The sequence below is a fragment of the Canis lupus genome, chromosome 18 (genome assembly GCF_011100685.1).
Source record: "Canis lupus familiaris isolate Mischka breed German Shepherd chromosome 18, alternate assembly UU_Cfam_GSD_1.0, whole genome shotgun sequence".
NCBI classification, from domain to species: Eukaryota; Metazoa; Chordata; class Mammalia; order Carnivora; family Canidae; genus Canis; species Canis lupus.
In genome coordinates, this window is record NC_049239.1 from 37,023,552 (window position 1) to 37,046,012 (window position 22,461).

Below are 22,461 nucleotides of genomic sequence, written 5' to 3' on the forward strand. Positions count from 1 at the left end.
CTTAGGAGGACTTTTCGAGACTTTGTAAATGATCCTGGGAACACCTCATTTCAATTTCTGTACAGTACATTATCTTTACTCATTAAAAAATTATCACAGTGATGGATTCTGCTTAATTTAAATTGACTTCTTTGTGGAGGGAAAAAGGCAATTAAAGTTAAGAATATTTAAAAGGATTCCTAGGTGGGGCAAACCATTTCAGTGGGAAAATAAAATGGCACCTTGACACTCACATAATGTGATTCTTGTTTTCTTTGCTTAGAGAAAACACATTCCCTGAAGGTTCTCTTTGAAGCCCTGTAGGCCAAACTGGTGAGCTTGAGCTGTATGGAAAAGGTGTTTTACCAACCATTTGAAAATAATCAAAATGAATATTCACCTTGTAATGGAAGAAATCAAGACTATGTCTAAAATTAATAAATTAAGCAAAAATAGGGGTTCTTATTTAGAGAGATGAAAATATCTCTGAGAAATAAGGTGACCAATGAATGGTTGGTCCCAGTTTCTTCAGGACTGTCTTTATTTTTGCATCAAAAGTGCCCAGTCTGTGAAACCCTATGGTTCTGGGCAAACAAGGATAATTGATCACCTTAGAAACAGATTATCAAGTTTATAAATGGTTCCTCAAAGCAGGAAACCAAGAAACAGGAAAAGGACTAGAGCTTTTAGTTATAAGCTCGTCAGTACTCTTTGAGTTTAAGTCATCTGCATATATGGCTTTGATTCAAACTTTAAAACTTAAATATAATGCCATTTTAATGACAAAAGAAGGTAACTGTGTGGCCTCCACAGATAAAGGAGAAACCACCATACTCCAGAGAGTCTTTTCTTTCTGCCTTCCATCCTTTCCTCCTCCTCTTTTCTTCCTTCCTTGTTCTTCTTAAGCTTCATGTTACTCCTTTTTCTAGCCACTGATTGTTTCCAACTTCAATTAATGAGGTTTTGAGTTCTTCTTGTCCACTCGATTCTTTGCCACTTAAACCAAATTTCTAATGCTTTCAAATGTTTTTCAGAAAGTAGAAGTCTTAGCATTGCTTATTTAATTTAGGATACATTTGCCAGATGAAACACAGGATGCCCAGTTAAATTTGAATTTCAGATAAGGAATGATTATTTCGTGAACCTGTAGGTTCCAAACATTGTCCTACATCCTTCATAGGATATAGTGGTACTAAGAGGAGTATTTATTTACCTGAAATAAATGTATTTGCTAAATCTGGCAACCTTATTTTGGGTAATTTGTTTCCCATCAAATTGCAGGCGGTGTGGGAAAAGGGGATTGAAACTGAAATTGAGAAGGGCTAAGTGTGCTATCCCAGTTTATTTAACTGACCCAGGCTCCAGTGTTTGCATTTGCAAAATGACAATACAGCCCTAGATATTCATTCATCTCAACTCTGAAATTCGTAAATTAAATTCATCTTGTTTGAGAATGTCCTGGCCATAATTAAAGATGTGTTATGAGCCACAGTTTAGAGCTGTTGATCTTATCTTATCCTGTGGTTTAGAAACTGGGCCTGTTTCCATCCTTGTGTCCTGTCTGTGGCCAAATCCCTTGAGGTAACGGAGAGATTCCTGAGAGGCTAAGAGCGCAGGTTACATTTTATGGCTGTTCTGGAATTTGGCAGCAGGGGCATCTGAACTAGACTTGGGAAGTCAAGAGTATTTCCCATAGTGTCTGCATGAGGAACAAAGACAAATCAAGCATTACATGGCAGCTTCGGCCATGAGGTATGCTTGATTTGTCATGTTTACTTCCAGAAACATGCACCCAGCGTCCATGGCCCAACACAGGGCATTCGCCTAGTTTGACTGGCTTTGGAAATTTCATATTTTAATAGTTTGAGCAATTCCCATGCATGCCCAGAACACCACCACTTCATATTTGTATGTGGGGGTCAGCTCAATGAAGTAGAAAGTTCACAAGCTTTAAGGTCAGTCAGGCTGGGGTGAAAATCCTAGTTCCACCCCCTACCACAGTATGACCTTCAGCAGGTCACTTCCTCATAAGCTATAAACCATGGAATGGCTCAAGTACAAGGAGGGCTTACCATGTTCTGGGCTACAGGCTTTATCTGCTCACTTCAATAAACCCTCACAGTGCCTCTAAAACGTAGGTGGTATTCTCAATTATAAGTTTATCATATAACTTTACATATTTAGTTATAAATTAAGAAACTAATGTTAAGACAGGTATAAAATCTGGCCAAGGTCACATGGGATATCGAGGTGAAGCCAGGACTTGAAATCAAGTCTATGTGTCCAAAACTCATGTTCTTTCCATTACACTGTCTCAGTCTATAAATTTTCTCTTTCCCACTAGGCTCTTCTGTGTCTAAACATGTACCTTTCCTAGGGTTATAGTGAGAACTGAAGGATGTCATATAAATAAAGCAGATAGCACAGTGCCTGGCACATACTGGTACTCATTAAATCATCATTTTCATACTCTATTTATTTATTTGACAATGATTTGTAATTATACTCAATGCTACCCAAAAAAGTAATACATATGATTCAAAATATTTGCTTTTTTTTTTTTTTTTTTTTTTTTACCAAATGAAATGATCTAACTACTTAAAAACAGTCAAACCTAGGGAACAAACATCTCACAGGCTTGAGATGTCTGCCAAATACTTTTGATCACAAACCATGGCTTATGATCGAAACCTGACCAGCCACCTGTTTTTGTAAATAAACTTTTATTGGAGCAAAGCCATGCTCACTCGTTTGTCTATTATCTGTGATTGCTTTCATGCTACAACAGAGTAATTATGACAAAGATCATGTGACTCATGAAGGCTAAAATATTTACTATCTGGTGCTTTACAGGAAAAGTTGCTGATCCCTGTTGTAGACCACACCAGTTTGGCAACTGTAATAATTGGAAAGCTTTTAAAGAGATTGGGCTTCAGCATCAGTCAGGGATCACAGTTTGCTCAGAGATCTGAGAACCTGGAAGGCAAATGTTGCCATAAATGAAACTTATACATATAAACGGGCTAATTTCCAAAAGTACATAGATGCGGTTGTGATAAATAAAATAAAACTTGATATTAAAATCTTTATTAAATTCATAGGGGCCTTGGATCATTCAACCGACAAATAAGAAATATAATGGCTGCCATGAAAGAAGCCTCAGAATTACTTTTTAAAACAGAGACCTGATGATAGAATAGAATGCATTTTAGCCATCCTAAGAGTAAATGTAATGACTTCAAACAACATTAAGCAAGCCCACTTGTACAATGCCAGTGATGAGTGATTCTTAGTCATTTAACAAAATGGACACAAGATCCACAGGGTGCCTCTTTTTACTATTAAAATATGTTAGAGATATCCCCAAAGTTAATGAAATGGATTTGCTGTTTTGTTATTGTTCTTGCTGTTTAATAATGATGAATTCGGGGTGCCTGGTTGGCTCAAGTCAGTTGAACATCTGACTCTTGGTTTCTGCTCAGGTCCTGATCTCAGGGTCATGGGATAGCCTCTGTGTTCAGCACAGAGTCTGCTTGTCCCTCTATCCATCCCCCACCTACCTCCCTGCACTCTCTTTCTCTCTCTCTCTCTAACATAAATAATAATAAAATATTTTTAAATGATGAATTCAACCATTTAAATAATTTAGATTGGCCACTGTCCCTTGAGTAGAAATGAATAGGTTATACTTCTTGTAGAACACCGTGTGTTTTATTGTTGCTCTTGTTGTTCGTTGTATTTATCCTTGTGTGAACTAAGATTCTTTTTACTGCAAGTGACAGAAAACCAAGTCAAAATGGATTTAAGTGAAAAAAGGAATTAATTGGTTCATGGAACAAAAGGCCCACAGGTACACTTGCCTTCAGGTGTGGCTTGATTCAGGGCCCAAGCAATGACAGGAGCATCCAGCTCATTGGCTTTGGTTCCTGTGGATTGGTTCCATTTCAGGCTTTGTGAATTTCAATCTTGCCCTTCTGAGCTTTAAGGTGGCAGAGAGCCAGGCTTCACTTCCATACTCTGCTAATTACAGTGATAGAGAATGAAATCTTTCTTTCCCCCAAAACTCCCCAGAAACCAGCCAACTTCTCCTCAAACTGACTCTAATCTCCAACTGATCCAAGGCAAGAGATAGGATGACTGGCTTAAGGCAATCCAGATGTATTTTTAGAGTAGGACTGTTGTCAACACCATCCAAACCATGTTGGCTGGAAGTAGAGGACAGAGAAGTACCCAAAGGAATCAGAGTACTATTGCTGAAAGCAAGGGGGTGAGTGGAACAACTTCTATGATGATGAGGAAATCTATGTTCTCTCCAACTCTGAAGTAGATTTTGTCCTCCTCAAATTATTTTAAACTTTGAAGCACACAAAGGAAGAAGAGCTTTGTAGTCAAAAATATGCATTCTGCAATTAGGCCCCTGGGGTTCAAATTCCAGTTCATTTATTAACAATGTCACCTTAAACAAGGTACTTAAGTTCTGTGTGCTTAGTTTCCATTCAGGAAAATGAAGATAAAAATACCTCTTTATAGGGTGCTTGGGCGGCTCAGTCACCTAAGTGTCTGCCTTCAACTCAGGTTCTGATCTCAGGGTCCTAGAATCAAGCCCCTCACTGGGCTCCCTGCTTACCTTGGAGTCTGCTTCTCCCTCCCCCTCTCTCTCACAACCCATCCTGCTTGTGCTCTCTCAAATAAATAAATAAAATCTTTTTAAAAAATACCTCTTTGTAGGATTACTGAGAGTACTAAACAAGTTAGTATTTATAAAGCATTTTGAACAGAGACACAAAATAAGCCTTGCATATGTACTCTACTATTACCAGATTTAGGTTGTCTATTGAAAGATAAGCCAAATATGGACATTATTGAAGAAATGTGTTGGTGTTTCTAGTCTGGCTATCTGTGACTAGTTCATTTTCTATTGCAATAAGTGACAAAATAGGACCACTGCCCCCTAGCATCCGTTCCCTTCTATATGAATCAGAGGCAAAATGTCTGGGCCAACCTGCAGGACAATTGAGATCAGCACCATTCCTTGCAGCTTCCAGGGCTGGTTGTCTCACATTGGACATCAGACCAACCACCAAAACATCCTTGCAATTCTAGGGCTTGTCATAGACTGGAGGCCTCAGGGACAAAGGAAAGACATTCTTGAGGTTTTTATTTTTGTAAAATATGCAAAACATCCAGAAATGTGCAGAACATAATATAAAAGATACAACCATGTACCCACAATCCCATTTTAACACATTCTGACATATTTGCTTTAGATCTTTTTTATTTTATTTTTATTTTTTTAAGATTGTATTTATTTATTCATGAGAGACAGAGACAGAGAGAGAGAGAGAGGCAGAGACTCAGGCAGGGGGAGAAGGAGGCTCCATGCAGGGAGCCTGACATGGGACTCGATCCAGGGTCTCCAGGATCACACCCTGGGCCGCAGGCGGTGCTAAACCGCTGTGCCACTGGAGCTGCCCTAGACCTTTTTTTATTTTTTTATTTTTTTATTTTTTTTAAACTTTTTTTTTTTTTAATTTTTATTTATTTATGATAGTCACAGAGAGAGAGAGAGAGGCAGAGACACAGGCAGAGGGAGAAGCAGGCTCCATGAAGGGAGCCCGACGTGGGATTCGATCCCGGGTCTTCAGGATCGCGCCCTGGGCCAAAGGCAGGCGCCAAACCGCTGCACCACCCAGGGATCCCTAGACCTTTTTTTAAAAAAAAAGAAATAAAATATTTCAAATCAGTGAAAGCCTTCCTGTAGCCATCATCTATCTCCTTCCTTTCCTTCTCTCCCTAGATGAAGTGGTGCTGTGGCTTCTACTTTTACTACAAATGCAGATGTTCATAAAAATACGTGGTAATATTTTCTAGGTTTTTAAATTTGCATCAATGGCATCATACAGCATATATCTTTTGGTTAGTGGATATTTTTATGTATGTTTGCGATGTATCCATGTTGATAGATAAAGATCTAATGCATTCGTTTTAAGTGATGAATAGCATTTCACTGAATGAATGAATAGACTATTATTTATTTATTCCCTGCCATATCAGAGATAATGGGCATCCTTGTCTTGTTCCTCACTTTAAAGAGAATATTTCTAAAGTTTCAGCATTAAGCATGGTGTTTGCTAGAGGTTTTTGATATGTGCTTTTTGTCAAGTTAAAGAAATTTCTAATGTTTCTAGTTCAACAAGAGTTTTTATTATTTTACCAAATGCTTTTTTTTTTTTTTTGCACTAATGAGACAGCCATATGAATCTTCTCATTTAATCTTCTCTGTTAATATAATGAATTCTTTGCTGGATAGTTAAGGCAGATACAACTAGATGCAATATTCATTCTCCCCCTGTTTTCTTGCTAACAGAACCCTGGTTTTGCTCAGGACAGAATGGTGGAAGGTAATTATGATTACACTCACTATTTTTACATCTCCATTTCTGATAGAAGTGACTTTTCTGGCCAGTCCGGCTGATGACCTACAAGTGCCATTCTGCTATAAGGACTCCAGGGAAAATAAAAGGAGAAAACATGGCAGACAGATCCCTTCACCTTGCCTCCTTCCTTTCTTGAACCTGGGTCCAGTGCTAAACAGGCAGACACCCTTATATGACCATGAAAAAAAAAATGACTAAAAACATCACAGACCATCAGTCCTCATATTGATGAGCCATTGACCCAACACCAGCAACTCTCTTCCTCCAGATTTCTTGTTGGATGAGTAAAGTAAATGCCTATTTGTTCCTGTCATTCTAGGCAAGTTTCTTACTGCTTGGCCCTGAACATGCTTCTAACTGACAAAGTTTCACTGATTACCAGCTTTGTATTCTGAAAGCAGACCCTACTAGGTTATTATGTATTTAAAATACAAAATTGTACTTGTTCCATTAATATATTATTTAAGTTTTTGCATCTGCGATCATTGATGCACTAGCTGTATAATTTCTACATTAAATGCTATTTGTGTTCAGTTTTGATAGACCTGTAACAGTAGATGGTCAGCTTTCCTTCTCATCCTTTTCTTTGGAATAATTCATATAAGATGATGCTTACATGCCATATTGAAGACACCTATCTGAGTCTGATACCCTTTTTTTGGTAAATAAAGTTCTCATGAATTTAGTTTCTTCGATGGTTGTATGTACGTTACAATAATCTGTTCCTTCTTGATTTAATTTTGCTTGTTCATATTTTTCTGATAAATTACCTGTTCTAAGATTTCAATATCATTAGAATAAAGTTGCTCGTGATATTTTCTTATGCTTTTACCATCATCAGTGTGTCAAAATTATCTTCTTTTTTCATTCCTAGTATTGTTTGTCCACATCCTGTTTCTTTTTCCCACGATAAATCTTGTCAGTTTACATACTTCATGAGTCTTTACAAAGACCCAGCTTTCAGATTTCTGCTCTATTTTTTGTTTTCTCTGCTATTTTCTGCACTTACTGTTTCCTTCCATTTGATTCTAGTTTACACTGCTCTTTCCTTCTACTTTCTTGGGTTAATTTGCTTTACTTATTTTCAATCTTTCTTATTTTAAAATTTATATGTTTAAGACTGGTCTTCCCTTTATGCCTTTCTCTAGCTACATGTTTGGATATACATGACTCATCATCATTCAGTTCCACATATTTCATAAATACTACTGTGGTTTCTAAATTAACTCATGGATTACTTAAAAGGGTAATTCCAGTTCCCAAATATTTGGGTTTCTTCCTTCTTTTTATAATTGATTTGTGATTTTATGATATCATAGACTGTGATCTATAGGATGATGATTCATTGATACTTGTTAAGATTCCTTTGCTAAAGATGACTGGGCAATTTTTGTATGTGCAAATAGCCTTGAGAAGAGTACGTAATCTTTGCTTGCAGAGTACAAGATCCATATATGTCCATTAGATCAAAGTTATTGATTAATATTGTTCAAATTTTCTGTATCCTTAATTTTTTGTTTGTTCGTTTATCAATTTCTAGAGATAGTTCAGAAATCTATTATAATAGTGTGTTTGTCTATTTTTTTCTTTTGAAACTATATTTTTGGGGGACTCAGAAATAAGCAAACTGTTGCCAGTTCCCTATGTATTCTTTTGCAAATATTCTATGAACATTTGGTTTCAATGGAAGTATATTTGTATATTTTTGTTAATTTATCTGTGCTTGTTTTTCATCTTTTTTGAGAAGTTCTAATTCTCTTGTTTCATTTACTCATTCTACTTTATAATACTTATATCTCATTTTTTTATCATGAGTTCATCTTTTGAGATGATTGCTGTTGCTTGGTTTTATAAACAGGAGTCAGTGAATCCTGCCTTGGGAAAGTGTGTCTAAAAAAGGTTTTATAACAGAGCCCTAGTAGTTGGAACATTCAAGGCTTTCTAAAAATATTAATTTCTGTCTCCGTTTTCCTTCACTTTGAAGGCTTGTGTATGTACATATGTAAGTATATGGAGGTTGTATATGTACAACCTGCCAGGGTGACATGCTTAGCTGGGGTTTACATCACACAAGTAACTTTTTTCCCTCTCACCCACATAAGCCTTAGTGATCTAGAAAGCTACATTCTAAATCTACTGGACAGAGCTATTCTTGTACATTTATCCTGACTGGAAAATTCATCAAAGCTCCAGGAATGATTGAGGAAACTCAATTCTAGCTTCCTTGCCCTATGTCTTCAATATCCCCTGGACATCTGAATCCCAGCCTTCAGTATTCTGGAATAATATCTGGGTGCAAAGCCTCTGTCAGTTTCTGTTTCATCAAAAAACTTATCATTGGCTTTTATTTATTTGTTTCTGGCACCTGGGAGTTTCTCCTTTAAAAATCAGCTATGGACTATATTTAATTCATCATTTATAAGTATGTTTAATAAAAAAAAATTAAAAAAATTTTTTTAAAAAGTATGTTTAATAGAAAGAGGATTCTTTGTGTCTGTCAGCCCAGTCTACCATGTTTTCTTGAAGTCTAGATCTATGCAATTTGAATATTAAAATAAGTCAATCACATTATTAGTATTATCATATCTTTAAACCTATCACTATTTGTCATGAGAACAAAGGGTCAATTGAGCTAAAATATAGGCCCCCTTGCACAGATAGCAGTGTTTATAGAATATGAATCTCATCAGCAATCAGATATGAAGAATTATTACATTCATTTTTTTATCATTACATTTGTTTTCATTCTCAAAGATTTAACTTCTGTCCTTGTATGGTTTTTCTTCCTCCCTTTCCTGTCCAGTTCTTTAGCCACCTACCCACTCCTCTCTCTGCACCCCAAAGCTGGGTTGGTCCACAGTTCTACAATAATATGTAGTGCAAGACTTTGAGAGGAGTGTGCTGCCATGCTAATAAGTCATGTGTCCGCACAGATTACCACTGAGATGTCCATTGCACCAGGCATGATAATTCTTCAGGTCTGGCAATTCTCTGACTTTCTTTTCTCCTTTCTTCCCCTTCGCCCTTCAGGAAGGCTACCTATGGTCCCCTCCACTTATGCCACACAGCCACCACCTCTAGAGCAATGTTTGTACATTAAGTGATATTGCTCGAAAGGACACAATTTATTTTGATATTGAGTTCCACAAACTTCTGTGAGGACTTGTACCATCTCTACCTCTTTTAGGAGGTAAGGTGGAGTTCCACTCTACCCTTAAGTCTTCTAGATCTCCTTCAATCATTATCTTTCTCTTTCCCACCTTTTATTCTTCTAGCATGGGAAGTCAGGATGGGGAGACTGTGGCAAGTTGTCTCTTTTGAGACTTAGAGAATTTCTCCTTTGCAACTTCATACCTTGTCCATTTGCTTGGTCTATGCCTGTGAATCCTTTCTGATCTCAGAGTCTTGGTCTTCTAGAAACAAAATCCTGGATGAAAAGTATTTGGTAGGCAATTTACCACATCCCTCTTCTGAAAGAAAAACAGAGTTGGTGATTTCTTGCCTGAAATAAGGAATAGAGTAGAGAAAAAGAAAACATAAATCAAATCAAGAACACATCACCAATAACAGGATGTATTTTTAACAGTCAAGATCTCAGGATCTCCCTTAGAAATAGTTTCTTCATTTGGCCTACACATCACTGGCTATTTCCTACTAAGATCTTGCTGCTCTTAATTTTTGTTCCCTGACCTGCCTCATGGTCTTGCCCCAAAACAAAGTCCTAAAGTCTACTTAAGTGATAACTAAACTAGGTATAGAACCCTAGGTTGATAGTTATTTTTTCCTAGCACTTTGAATATATCATTCCATTATCTCCTATGGAATTTACTCTTCAGAAAAATTATCTGAAAAAATAATAATTCTCCTTACCTCCTTGTGTTATCTTTTCTGAATATGTGGTCTCTTAAAATCCTCTAAATGCTAAGATCCTTGAATCTATGATTGACAAAATTATTATTTACAGAGAGAGAGCACATTAGCAAGGGATGGATGGGGGAAAGGGGCAGAGGGAGAGGGAGAGAGAGAATCCTAAGCAGGCTATACACACAGTGCAGAGCCCTACACAGGACTCAATCTCATGACCCCAAGATCATGACCTTAGCTGAAATCAAGAGTCAAACATTTAATACTGATCCATCCAGGCACCCCCAAATTATTTTTTTAATAGATATACAGAATTTAAAGTGCTGGCTGATGACTTTTTAATTGGGAGACAATAATATTGCCATGGTTCAAGTTATTTTAGAGATTCTAATTTCAGTGCCTATGGCCGGCTTCTCATTCTTTAAAAAATAGCATTGGGGGCTGGTTAAGTTGATTGAGCACCTAACTCCTGATTTCAACTGGGGTCATGATCTCAAGATTGTGAGACCAAGCCTCGGGTCGGCTCCATGCCCAGTTCAGAGCCTGCTTAAGATTCTCTCTCTCATTCTCACACTTCTCCCCACACATGTGCTCTCTCTCTCTCAAAAACAAAACAAACAAAACAAAACAAACAACATATATATATATATATATATATATATATAAATCATATATAAAATATATAAAATCATTAGTGTCAAGTCTTGGTCCTTTTAGGAGTTTTGCAAGTTTCAGTCAGAAAAAATTCTTGACAACAGATAGATGTTCAAAAATGACTATAAAGTACTGAAACATTATTTTGTGAACTTAATAAACAGGCTTGAAGGGTAAGACTCAAAGATAACTTCTAAAATCATTGTAAACCATGACATCAATGTTGGAGGAAGTTTACAGACTCTCATTTGCCAAGAAAGTTGTTAGACGAGCACTGTCCTTATGATAACAGGTTTGAAAACATCAGCTTTTGAAGTCAGGTAGAACTAAGTTTGTACCCCAACTTTACTACTTACCCAGATGTATGATCTTAGGCATATCATTCAAGTTATCTGCAATCTAGTTTCTCATATGGCAAAATGAGAATAATTATACTTGTTTTACAGAGTCTGTACCTGTAATTATCAGATATAAAAGTGAAATCCCTATTAATTTCAAAAAAAATAAATTTTATGTGTTTCTGAGCTCTAGCATTGGCACCGTTTATGCCATAGAGCACCAAAACCCATAATAATACATAACTTCTTAAATAGTTAATATTGATCATCATTATGCAAGCACCTTCATTAATTATTTTATCATTTGGCCATTTTTTTATTCTATGGCTCTCATGCACCATATCCATAGGATTATACTCATACAACCACTTGTAACAGTGTTTGTATAATTTATTTTTAACGCAGAAACAAAACAGTAAATAAAACTATAATAGTACAAAAGAAAAATATGAAAATAATGAAATGTATAATTCTGAATGGATGAGATTGCCAGAGACGTTAAATCAAAGTGCTCTGGGGGAGAACATCATGAGCTTGCACTTCAGAATAGTAAAAAAGTCATAATAATTCCCTTCCCAGCCCTCAGCACTGTACCAGCTGCACAGAATCCATGTCAGTCTTTGTAAATGCAACTGACATAAATGGCATGCTAGATAAAGGCTATAGTGAAATGCAATGGTTCAAGAAGTTATTATAATCCAAATTGGCTCACCTCTGACTACACTATACATAAGATAAAGACTATAGTTAGCATGTGCCCAACACCTAGAAAATGTTCCCAAAAATGGCAGCTGGTTTTACCTTATTGCCACAGTCTTGCCGTTATGTCTTTCTCATTATTCCAGCCCAACGTTTATATTTGACTCTATAAAAGATATAGTCCTCCTTTTTTTTTCACCTTGTCACTTATAACTGACTTCCAGTTTAAATGGCTTTCATTCTGTTTTTCCAATGGATTTTAAATCTTCTACACATTCCCATCTCCATTCCTCCATGAAGTAAATCTATTGTAGAAAGATAAGCAATTGGCTGTGGCTTCAGCAAGAGTCAGCATGTCATTAAACAATCGCTTACATTTCCAAAAGAAGACAGATCCGTAAGAAGTTAAAAGACCATGTTTTATGAAATAAAAGTTTTCTAGTTAAGGAATTTTCTTTGATGTCTCGAATTTTTCTCTAGAGAAAAAGTCGTCAAAACTCATTATATTTACAACAGATTTGTAGTTGTTGCCATATTCAAATTTTCTCCCCCAGTTTTATTTAACATGATTTTCTCTTCTTTAAATGACCTTTGTCCCAAAACTCAGAGCCAGTATATAATGAGCATGAGACCCTGAGTCGGGGTGGAAACTATGACAAAGCAGCATCAGAGATTTTAATGAGAAGAGAAAATACCAGGAAAAAAAAATAATAGTAGAGTCCAATGTTCATTTAGATCAAATTAAGTATAAATATTTACTTTAGGAGCAGTGCAAGATCAAATCTTCATCTCCCTGGTACAAAAGCTACCCTTTAAACATGCCTGAGTCCAATCACATGGAGATGTGAACAATAACTCTTTTTATTCTTCTACCTCACCAGTCCACCAAACAGAATAATGAATGAGCCACCAAGTGCGCCCAACAGTGCTTGCTTCATGGTTTTTACATACAGGCACCATTCTTCCTAAAAGAAGTAAGTGCAGTCTGATTCAGTGGTAAATCACAGGGTGATGATTTTGGCTATGTGTGCTGGGTTATAACATGCAGTTTCTGCCACCAAACACACACTGGCTGCTGGGACAGCAGCACTGAGTGTCACCCGGTGAGCTAAATGCATCAAGCACCACTAAGAAAACACTCTGTATCTGTGTTTTACTGCAGAACTCATCTGTAAGATTTTCTCTCCAATCCCCCCTTTTGCTCTATTGCCAGCACACAGTCACTGGAATCCTTCTCAAATAGTATTCAGAAAGTAACACGCACCCCGGGGGCCAGGGACTTCAGAGGTACTAACCAGAGATTGAAATGAAATGATACTGATGACAGTGATGAACATGAAAAACTTCAGATTTGCCTAAAAAGAACAAGTAATATCCTCTTTTCAAACACAGCAACTCTCGTTAAAGGCACACTTCTTACTGTGTCTGATCTCCAGCCTGGTCACACCTATGAAAGGCTTTTTTCAAATGTTGATCATTAGTTTAAAATTATGAAATAACACATATTTTATTGTGGCACTGGCTTAGCTCATTTATGTTAAAAATGTATGTAAAAAGTAATGTTTTTAAAGCTGTTGATAATTTCTAAAAGGTCGTAGAGGGATCTATGCACACAGATAAAATTTATCATTTGGGTATTGGTGTACATCAAAAAGGAAACTGTATGTATTCAGTTATTTTTAAGAAGCAATTACTGTCTCAATTGAATTAGCTGGTGATTAACAGAAAAATATTTTAGAGGGCAGATAAGCCAGTCCTGATACTGATTGCATCAAGCAGATTGTTAGAGAGGTGGGAGATAAAAGTGAATATAGAGTTTCAACATCGTGACCCTAACCTTTGACAGTCAGATAAGAATGTCCACTCTAAAGGAAATGAAATACAGCAAAGCATGATTAGATCACAGTGTTCAGAGAGAGATCTTATTTTTGTGTTTTCCTGATGTAAGAATAAAAGCATTGTTTTATTTCTATCTCAGGTGATACATATTTCACCATGGGTGGAAATAAGGAATTAAAGTTGAGTTTACTTTAATGTCTTATGAATTTCTTCCTTGGCACGTGAAAATAAGAGAGACTTTTAAATAGCTTTAATTTTACCTGCAGCATTTTGTGAACATTTATAGTTTACAAACCCTTTTTTACCCGAGAGTCAAAACTGGCTGAGATTATCATTATTCCCACTTGATAAATAAGGGAAAATGTTCTAAGAAGTTCAAGTGGTAAGTCCAAGATCAAATCATGTGTCGAGTCAAGATGCAGTCGTTTTCTTGTGAATGCACAGCTGGGACGTTTTCCCCCCACCAGCTCAACACTCTTTCCCCTCTTTCCATTTTTAAAGTTGATTCAGGTTTTGACCTTCTCACTGTGGGGCTCATCATGTCCTCTGTTGGCCAACAATTTTTACCGCAACAGATTCAGCGAGCTTTTAGCCAAGGTGACTGGTGTCAGTTTCATTTAAGATTTACATCAAAGGAAGAGTGAAAACTCCTTTTTCTTATGCCTATTTTTGCCTTGAACAAGCACTTCCCTGATGTATATGATAATTTGTGATACACGTGTGTAGTCCGAACAGAAAAGCTCCAAATGTGTTGTCATTTGTGAATATAGAAAAGCGATGTGAAATAAACTCTGAGAGTCCTTTGCAAAATGTAATAGAATTCTTAGCTCCTACTTTAATTTGTTTTAGGGCAACATTTTCATTGTACTGTAGTCCTAAGGACCATAACAGAAAATAGGAAGTGGGGGTGGGGGGAGAAAGAGGATCTCTGGATTTCTCTATACTCTAAAGAAAATGTTGAGAAATCGGAATGTTGCTCTTTTATGTTTTGTTTTTTTACCTTAACAATGTATTTAAATGAAAACCCAGCAAGTAGACCAATTTTCATAGCAGAAATAATAACAATTTTTCCAGCAGAGTTCATGATCCTACAAGTCAAGACATACCAAGGTTCACTTTTTCAAAACAAACTGAGTATCATTCTGCAGAGGTAGGTGCAAATGATGGAAATGTAAGCACATAATTGTAGAAGAGTTAAAGGCAATTTATCCCCCACAGTTTCTTGACAAACAAATTCATGTTCTTATGTAAATACCCAGGAGGCAAGGTTAGTTGGTAAGTCACAGAGAAGGAACTGTTTCCCCCTTGTCCCCAAATTTAAAGGCATCTCTGCAGCCTTGACTTCTATGGAGTTGCATCCAGTAATTAAAGAATTGATAAGCAAAGAGTCCTGGCAGGGAGATTGTAAAGAAGGTTTGGAGCTCTTTAATTTGTTTGTCACAAAGGCTGAAGGAGATATATTGTGGAAATGGAACTAATCAAAATCATCATCATCATCATCATCATCATCATCATCTGTGCACAGAGCACTTGCTTTCTGCTTCCGACATTGTGTCTTCAGAGGAGGCATCAACCTGAATTGTATGACTGAATATTCATTTCATGTGTGAAGGTGATAGACCGAGTGACATTAAGCAACCCACCCAAGATCACACTGGTAATAAATGGTTTAGCTGCGGTGGTTCCAACTTAGACCCAGGAGAAGCTTAGAGGAAAACTCAAGCATTCTGGTTCTGCTCCTTTCTGTGATTTGGATAATTCACAAGACTTTTCATGCACTTTAGATCCCTCACTGGTAAAGTTACACGCTCAGTAATTCTCAATCTGTAGCTGACAAACTCAGGTGGAGAAGGGCCAAGAAATGGAGGCAAACTAAGTCATCCGTTTTGCGGACGTACATGCTTCTGTTTTAGTGGTATGCAGATTTGTTTCTGGAATATTAAAATAAACTTAAAAATTATTTCTGAATTCATAGACTTTTTGTCATGGTGTATGTTTTCAAACAACAAACTGAAAGACTTACCTACTATCAAGATTCCCCAAAATAATTTTTACATAAAAATGGGCTTTTGCTTCTTCAAAGGTACAAAATCCTAAGTCAAGATGATCCCTGAACTCTCCTAGTTGTAAATTTCTATGATGGCAAGAAAGAACTTAAATGACTTGGAGGTTAATTTTTAAAACTTTCAGGAACAATGTATTCAGATTACTTTTTCACGTGTTGCCCTCTTGATTTTGGCAAGGGCAGTGAATGCCCCAACGCTTTGTGGAGTTACTAAAAAAGCAGAAACTAGTGGATTAAGCAATATCTGCTTCCTTGATCTCTTAGTCACGTTTTTGAGATAAATTGGCCATTTCCAATTCTATTGGTGATCAGTTTGGCAAAGCTTAGGAGCTCTTAGACCTTGTCTAGGTAAGATGCTTTTAAAAAAATGAAAGTTGAATCAGAAAACAGCCATGTGGGCCTGCCATTAGGTGGGATTCCTCTCATTCCGCCTACTGAGAAAGGTTTGTTGATTTTGAGCTACTTCAAATGGCTTGGGGCTGCACCAACAGCTCCAGTGATTGTAGAAATAACCACTAATGGAAGGTTGCCCATGGAGGCAACCTGATGGCAGCTCCAATCACATTTGTGGCTTTCCTAGGGACTAACTTGTACAATTCTCCTTTTGTTCGGACGATACAAAGCCAGCTAACTCTAATCGGGCACCCTGACCTCCATTATTGCTCCTAAGGAAGTCCACTTGGCTGTGCACAGTTGGGAGGGGCAGTAAACTGTTACAAACTTTCCGAAAGGCAAATCGGTTATGTGGATTAAACTTTGACTCAGCAGTTTCTCTGGGAAGAATTTGTCACAAGAAAAATAATCGTGTATATGCAAACTATTTAGATGGTTACCATCCAACTTCATTCACCTATGTCGATCATGGAGAGTTGATTGAACTATAATTATATCCAGACAAGTATACTATAAAGCCATTAAATTTTTATTTAAAAAAATTAAATGGCAGTGAAAGATAAGTCAAGAAAGGGGAGTAGATGATAGGCAGAAAGAGAGATAGATGATATAGTGATATATGAATATAGATTTTTTAAAAGATTTTATTTATTTAGTCATGAGAGACACAGAGAGAGAGCCAGAGACACAGGCAGAGGGAGAAGCAGGCTCCATGCAGGGAGCCCGACGTGGGACTCGATCCCGGGACTCCAGGATCATGCCCTGAGCTGAAGGCAACACTAAACCGCTGAGCCCCCCGGGCTGCCCAAATACAGATGTTGAATGATGTTAATGACATTTTAAATTTGTTTCAAAATATATTAACAATTTTCTTTGTTTTGAGTTTCCTGAACATAAAACCTGCCAAGGCATTTGGAAATAGAGCTTAGTGTATATAACTGGCTTTTTTTTTTTTCTTGAAACACACCATGCTGGTCCCACTCTGGGCCTTTGCAGTCAGGGTCTGTCTCACTAGAAAATTAATCTCCCAGAGTGTCACATGCTGGTTCAACTCCTCTACTCTACTCCTCTACTTACCTATCAGAGACTGTCACACAGTCGTGGCCATATCACCCTCGTTTTGTTCTTCACAGCCCTTATTACTGTCTGAAGTTACCTTCTTTAGCTTCTCTTATATTTGATTATTGTTCATCTCCAAAGAATTTAATATCTATGAAAATTGAGTGTTTTTTGATCCTGTTTCCTGCTATGGTCCCTTAAAACCATGAAGACACATAATTGGTACTCAATAAGTATTTGTCAAATGAAAATTTAGCAAATGCATGAATCACATGTTTATCTTTTCAGGTGGTTTTGGGTTTCTTTGATCCTAATTTAGGGAGAAAACATGGTATCTCAATACTCATCAGAACCAATAACTCATCCACTAGTAACTGTCATATATCCTTCGCCAACCTCTGTTATTCCAATTTGAGAAACATTAACTGAGTCTTTACAATGTGCCAGAGATAGCGTTAAAAGCGAATATAAATATAAAATAATAATTCGATTGGTTGTTTTGCTTTGTTTTTAAAGATTTTATTTACTTATTCATAGAGACACAGAGAGAGATGCAGAGACACAGGAAGAAGCAGGCTCCATGCAGGGAGCCCAACGTGGGACTCGATCCGGGGTCTCCAGGATCACACCCTGGGCTACAGGTGGCATTAAACCACTGCGCCACCAGGGCTGCCCTCGATTGGTTGTTTTGATCCCAGGAGGCCCCTGATGGGACATACCGACATATAACATATGGCAGGATAGATAATTAATATATGGGGGAGTAAGAACAAAGAGAGGTATGCCAGATGCTATGGGGGCAAAGTAGGAAGCTGTGGAAACACCTTGCTGATATGGACAGCTTCATGGATGTGAGCTGGAAGGACATTCCAGGCAGAGGGAATGGAATATGTTTTGTAGGCCTACCATGTTCCTAGAAGGATGAACACCTCAGAATCTCTGAATGTAGCTGAAGAGGTGAGGCTGGCCATTTAAGCAAAGGACTGATTGGGATTGGTCTTCTACTGTGCTATGGAGTGTGGATTTTTTTCCCCTATAGCCAATAGGGGCTGGCAAAGAATTCTAAGTTTGAAGAGCCTCTAATGGGTTAAGCTCATATTTAAAATTAATAGAATTTTCAGTTACCTAAGGATGAATATTCTGAACTCAGGAGGCATCATCCTTGGTTCTTCTTCCTTATCTTTATCCCTATCCTCCACATCTCATGAGTAAATCCTATATTTTGAGCAGTAATCCGTATCCCTAATTATCTATCTACTTCCTTCCATCTTCATTCCCTTACCCTCAACCAACTTCTTGGACTCCAGCTCAGCTTTCTGCCGTAGTTCCTAGATGGTCTTCTCACTTGACTCCTCTCTCCTCAGTCTGTTATCCACATGGCAGCCAGTCATCCTGTAAAATCAAATGCATGCCACTTCCTACTGCCCTTTGTATAAAATCCAAACTCCCTCCAGTGGTCTGTGAGCTCAGCATCATCTGGCCTCTGCTTATCTTTCCAGCCTATTTTGTGTGTTTTCTCCTTTAACCAAGAGGGAACAATCAAGATGGGCCTCTTCTCCATGCCCAGACACTCCAAGCTCTTCGTCTTTTTAGGTCTTCACAAGGTGCTTCCTCTGCCTGAAATGTTCTTCCTCTACCTCTTTACCTACTTTCTCATTCTCCAGGTGTCAGTCTAAATTATATCCCATTCTCTGACCACTCTTTTAAAGTGGTCATCACCCTCCGAAGTAGCCCCCATAATCCCTACCTCCTGGTATCCATGCCATTATTCAGTCCCTGCATGAGTATCCTAGGGCCGCCATAACAAAGTACCAAAAACTGGGTGACTTTAAAATAATAGAAATAGATGTTCACACAGCTCTGGGAGGTAGAAATGCAAAATCAGGGTGTTGACAGGATCATGCTCCCTCTGAAGGCTCTACCAAAGAATCCTCCCTTGCCTCTTCTAGCTTCAGGTGGTTGCCAGCAATCTTTGGTGATCCTTGGCTTGTAGATGCCTCACTGAAATCTCTGCCTCTGTCTTCACATGGTCTTCTTCCCTGGTGTTTTTCTGTCTCCAAATCTCTCTCTTCTTATAAGGACACTAGTCATTGGGTTTAAGGCCCATCAGATCCAGTACAGCCTAATCTTAATTTGATTACATCTACAAAAATCCTATTTCCAAATAAGGTCAATTCACAGATACCAGGATTAATACCTCCACGTATCTTTTGGGGGGACACAACTGTCCCCTCCCACACTGCATAGGGTTCATTTGTGCAACCAGGGGAATATGGGGAATGACAGTATATAATTTTCGAGCCTGGGTCATAAAAGACATTGCAGCTTATTCCTTGCTTTCTCTTGGATTCTCATTCTGGGCAAAGTGATCCATGTTGAGAAGACACTTGAGCAACCCTCTGGAGAGGTTCACATAGAGAGGAACTGAGACTACCCACCAGCAGCTGGCATCAGTTTACTAGCCACAGAAGTGAGCCATCTGAGAAGCTGATACTCCAGTCCTGGTCAAGGTTTTAGAAGGTGGCCCCTGGAGCCAATATTTTAACTTACAACCTCATAAGAAATCTGGAGCTGGAATCATCAGCCTAAGCAAGTTCTAAGTCACTGACCCACAGAAAATGTGAGATACTAAATATTTATTATTTAAAGCCACTGAGTTTGGGGTAATTTGTTATACAGCAGAAGATAACTAATACATCCCCTATTTTCTGTTCTGTACCTGTTTCAAAATAAGTATTTCATAAATATTAGCTATTACTCTTCTTGATAAATCCCTTAGAAAAAGACTTACATATTATTATCTTAGGTATCTTCTAAATCCATTTATAATTCATCCATCATGCACAGTTATATCTGCAAAATATGATAATGCCCAAAGGTCCCAAGAAAGAAAGATCATTTCTGTCTGGGTTAGTAAAACAAGATCTACGATTTATTAAAAAGAAACAAATCACCAATCCACACAAAAACATGAATGAATCACAGAAACATAACGCGGAGCGAAAGAAGTCAGGCACAAAAGAGCACATGCTCTATGATTCTATTTATATAAAACTCTAGAAAAAGACACATCTAATCTATAGTGACAGAAAGCAGATCAGTGCGTGCTTGGAGCCAGAGGTGAAGGGGGTAGATTGACTGCAGAGAGGCACTAGAGAACATTCTGAGGTGATAAAGATGTTCCATATGTTGACAGGCGTGGTCACATGGGTGTACACATGTTTCAAAACTCATCAGACTGTGTCCTTAAAATGCATGCTTCTTATTTTATGTAAATTCTATCTCAATATAGTTAATGAAAAAATGTACAATTTTCAGAGCATTCATGAGCCAAGCACTTTACATAATTATCTCTAGTATAAAGGCAACAGCCTCATTTTTTGAAAATAGAAATTGAGTCTCAGACAGATTAAGTGACCTGTTCAAGGCCACACAATTGTAGATCCAAACCTTTTGCTTATTTCAATATGCTTTGTTAGAGTTAAAAAGAATTTTATAGGTCATCTAACCCAACAACGGCAAGCTCCAATATTTTTTGTAGCTCAGCGATAAAAGTCTGCACGGTAGAGTTGAGAACAAGACAACAGAGGGGGGTTGGGATTCTGTTTTTTCTGGGACTAGGGGAGACACTAGTCAAATAAACCATACCTTAGTGTCATGGTCACCCTTTAGGCATTTTACCGATCAGGAACCTGAGATTAAAGAGATTAAATAACTCACCTCTGGTCACCCAGCTATGGAAAGGCAGATCTTCTGACAGAGAGAGACAAGTTGATGTAGGTGGAGTAGGGAAAGAAGAAAAGTGGGAAGGCAAATACTTAAAATAAAATCCCAGCATGTAAAAGATGCTCGTACTTAGGCATTTATATAATATAGATCAAAAGTTTAGGAGGGAGAAGCATAGCATAGCTCATCCGAGTTTGATGACTAATTCATTCGCCTGCACCTTTTTCCATCCACACAGCGTTATTGAGCCCCCGCTGCATGCAGGACACTATGCTTGGAGACATACCCTTCCTGCGCGCTAAGTGCACCATCCTCTTTGAAGCCAGTACCCCCTCAGCTCCAAGTTGCCTCCCCATGGTCCAACAGCCTTTTCCTGACTTTCAACAGCACGGTGTACATAGAGCCTTGCTCCACTGCCCTTGTCCCCAGTTATCCGTAAAACACACTTTGGACTTTATTGTAGCCCTGTATAATGCTGTCTGGTCCACGAATTGTTTTAAACGTGTACGTCTTATCTCACAAGCTAATTGCAAAGGATTTCTGAGCAGTGTAAGTGTCAATATCTTAAGTGACTTACTAGCTTCCTAGAACCTGGCACAAGGTTAGGCACACAGAAAACTCTCTGTCAGTTCCTATCAACCGATGACCCTGGTGTCTTGGAATAGCAGCATGTCTTAGCTTGGGGTTCACAGAAGCATGACCTGAGATAAGGATTTGAGGGCTACTATTTGTTTGAGAGTGATCCCTGGAAGCACATGTGGGGGCATGAGGAAGTGAAACAGAAAAGAGAAGGGAAGGGAAGGAAAGGGAAGGGGAAGGGAGGGGAGGGAAGGGAAGGGAAGGGAAGGGAAGGGAAGGGAAGGGAAGGGAAGGGAAGGGAAGGGAAGGGAAGGGAAGGGAAGGGAAGAGTGTCAACTGGGGAATGTTCATGAGGAGAGAGCTGTGCGGGTCATCGGAGTTCAGGACCACTGCCGTTCAGGCAATTGGGCAAGTCTATAGAAGACACCTTCGAGTTGTCCAACCTGAGGAGTGAGGAGCAGGAGTATTTGTTCACTAACTCACATTCATCACTGGTTAAGAGTTGCCTCTTGAGGCACGAATTTTCCAAGTCAATCTGGATGGCCAAGGGTGGAGCATCCTCCAGGGGCCAAAGAAAGCCCCGGGGTGGAGCTGCAGGCGCCTGCAGTGCGGCTCCACTGGTGGGCACAGGAATGAGGATTGCCAACAAGGGATGTCAGGGCCTCACGGCTTCTGCTACACAGCACGTTTCAATCAAAGGGAGGCAATTTCATGACAACATTTATTTAGCGCCAGCCGTGTGATGTTCTCTGGAATACAAAAATAAATGCAACATGTTCCTTGTCTGCTGGGAACTTCGCTCTGTTGCTTCTCATTGAGGACTGTGGAG

The 22,461-nt window shown here is 38.3% G+C and overlaps 1 long non-coding RNA gene across 1 annotated transcript; it reads right to left on the reverse strand.

Annotated features, from left to right (window-relative positions):
• Nucleotides 1-9,077: 9,077 nt before the first annotated feature.
• Nucleotides 9,078-21,178, reverse strand: LOC119864119. The gene is made up of 3 exons (XR_005372949.1): nt 21,048-21,178; nt 18,610-18,719; nt 9,078-9,886 (listed from the first exon to the last, which is right to left on the reverse strand). It is a non-coding gene; the product is annotated as an uncharacterized LOC119864119 (long non-coding RNA).
• Nucleotides 21,179-22,461: the final 1,283 nt, after the last annotated feature.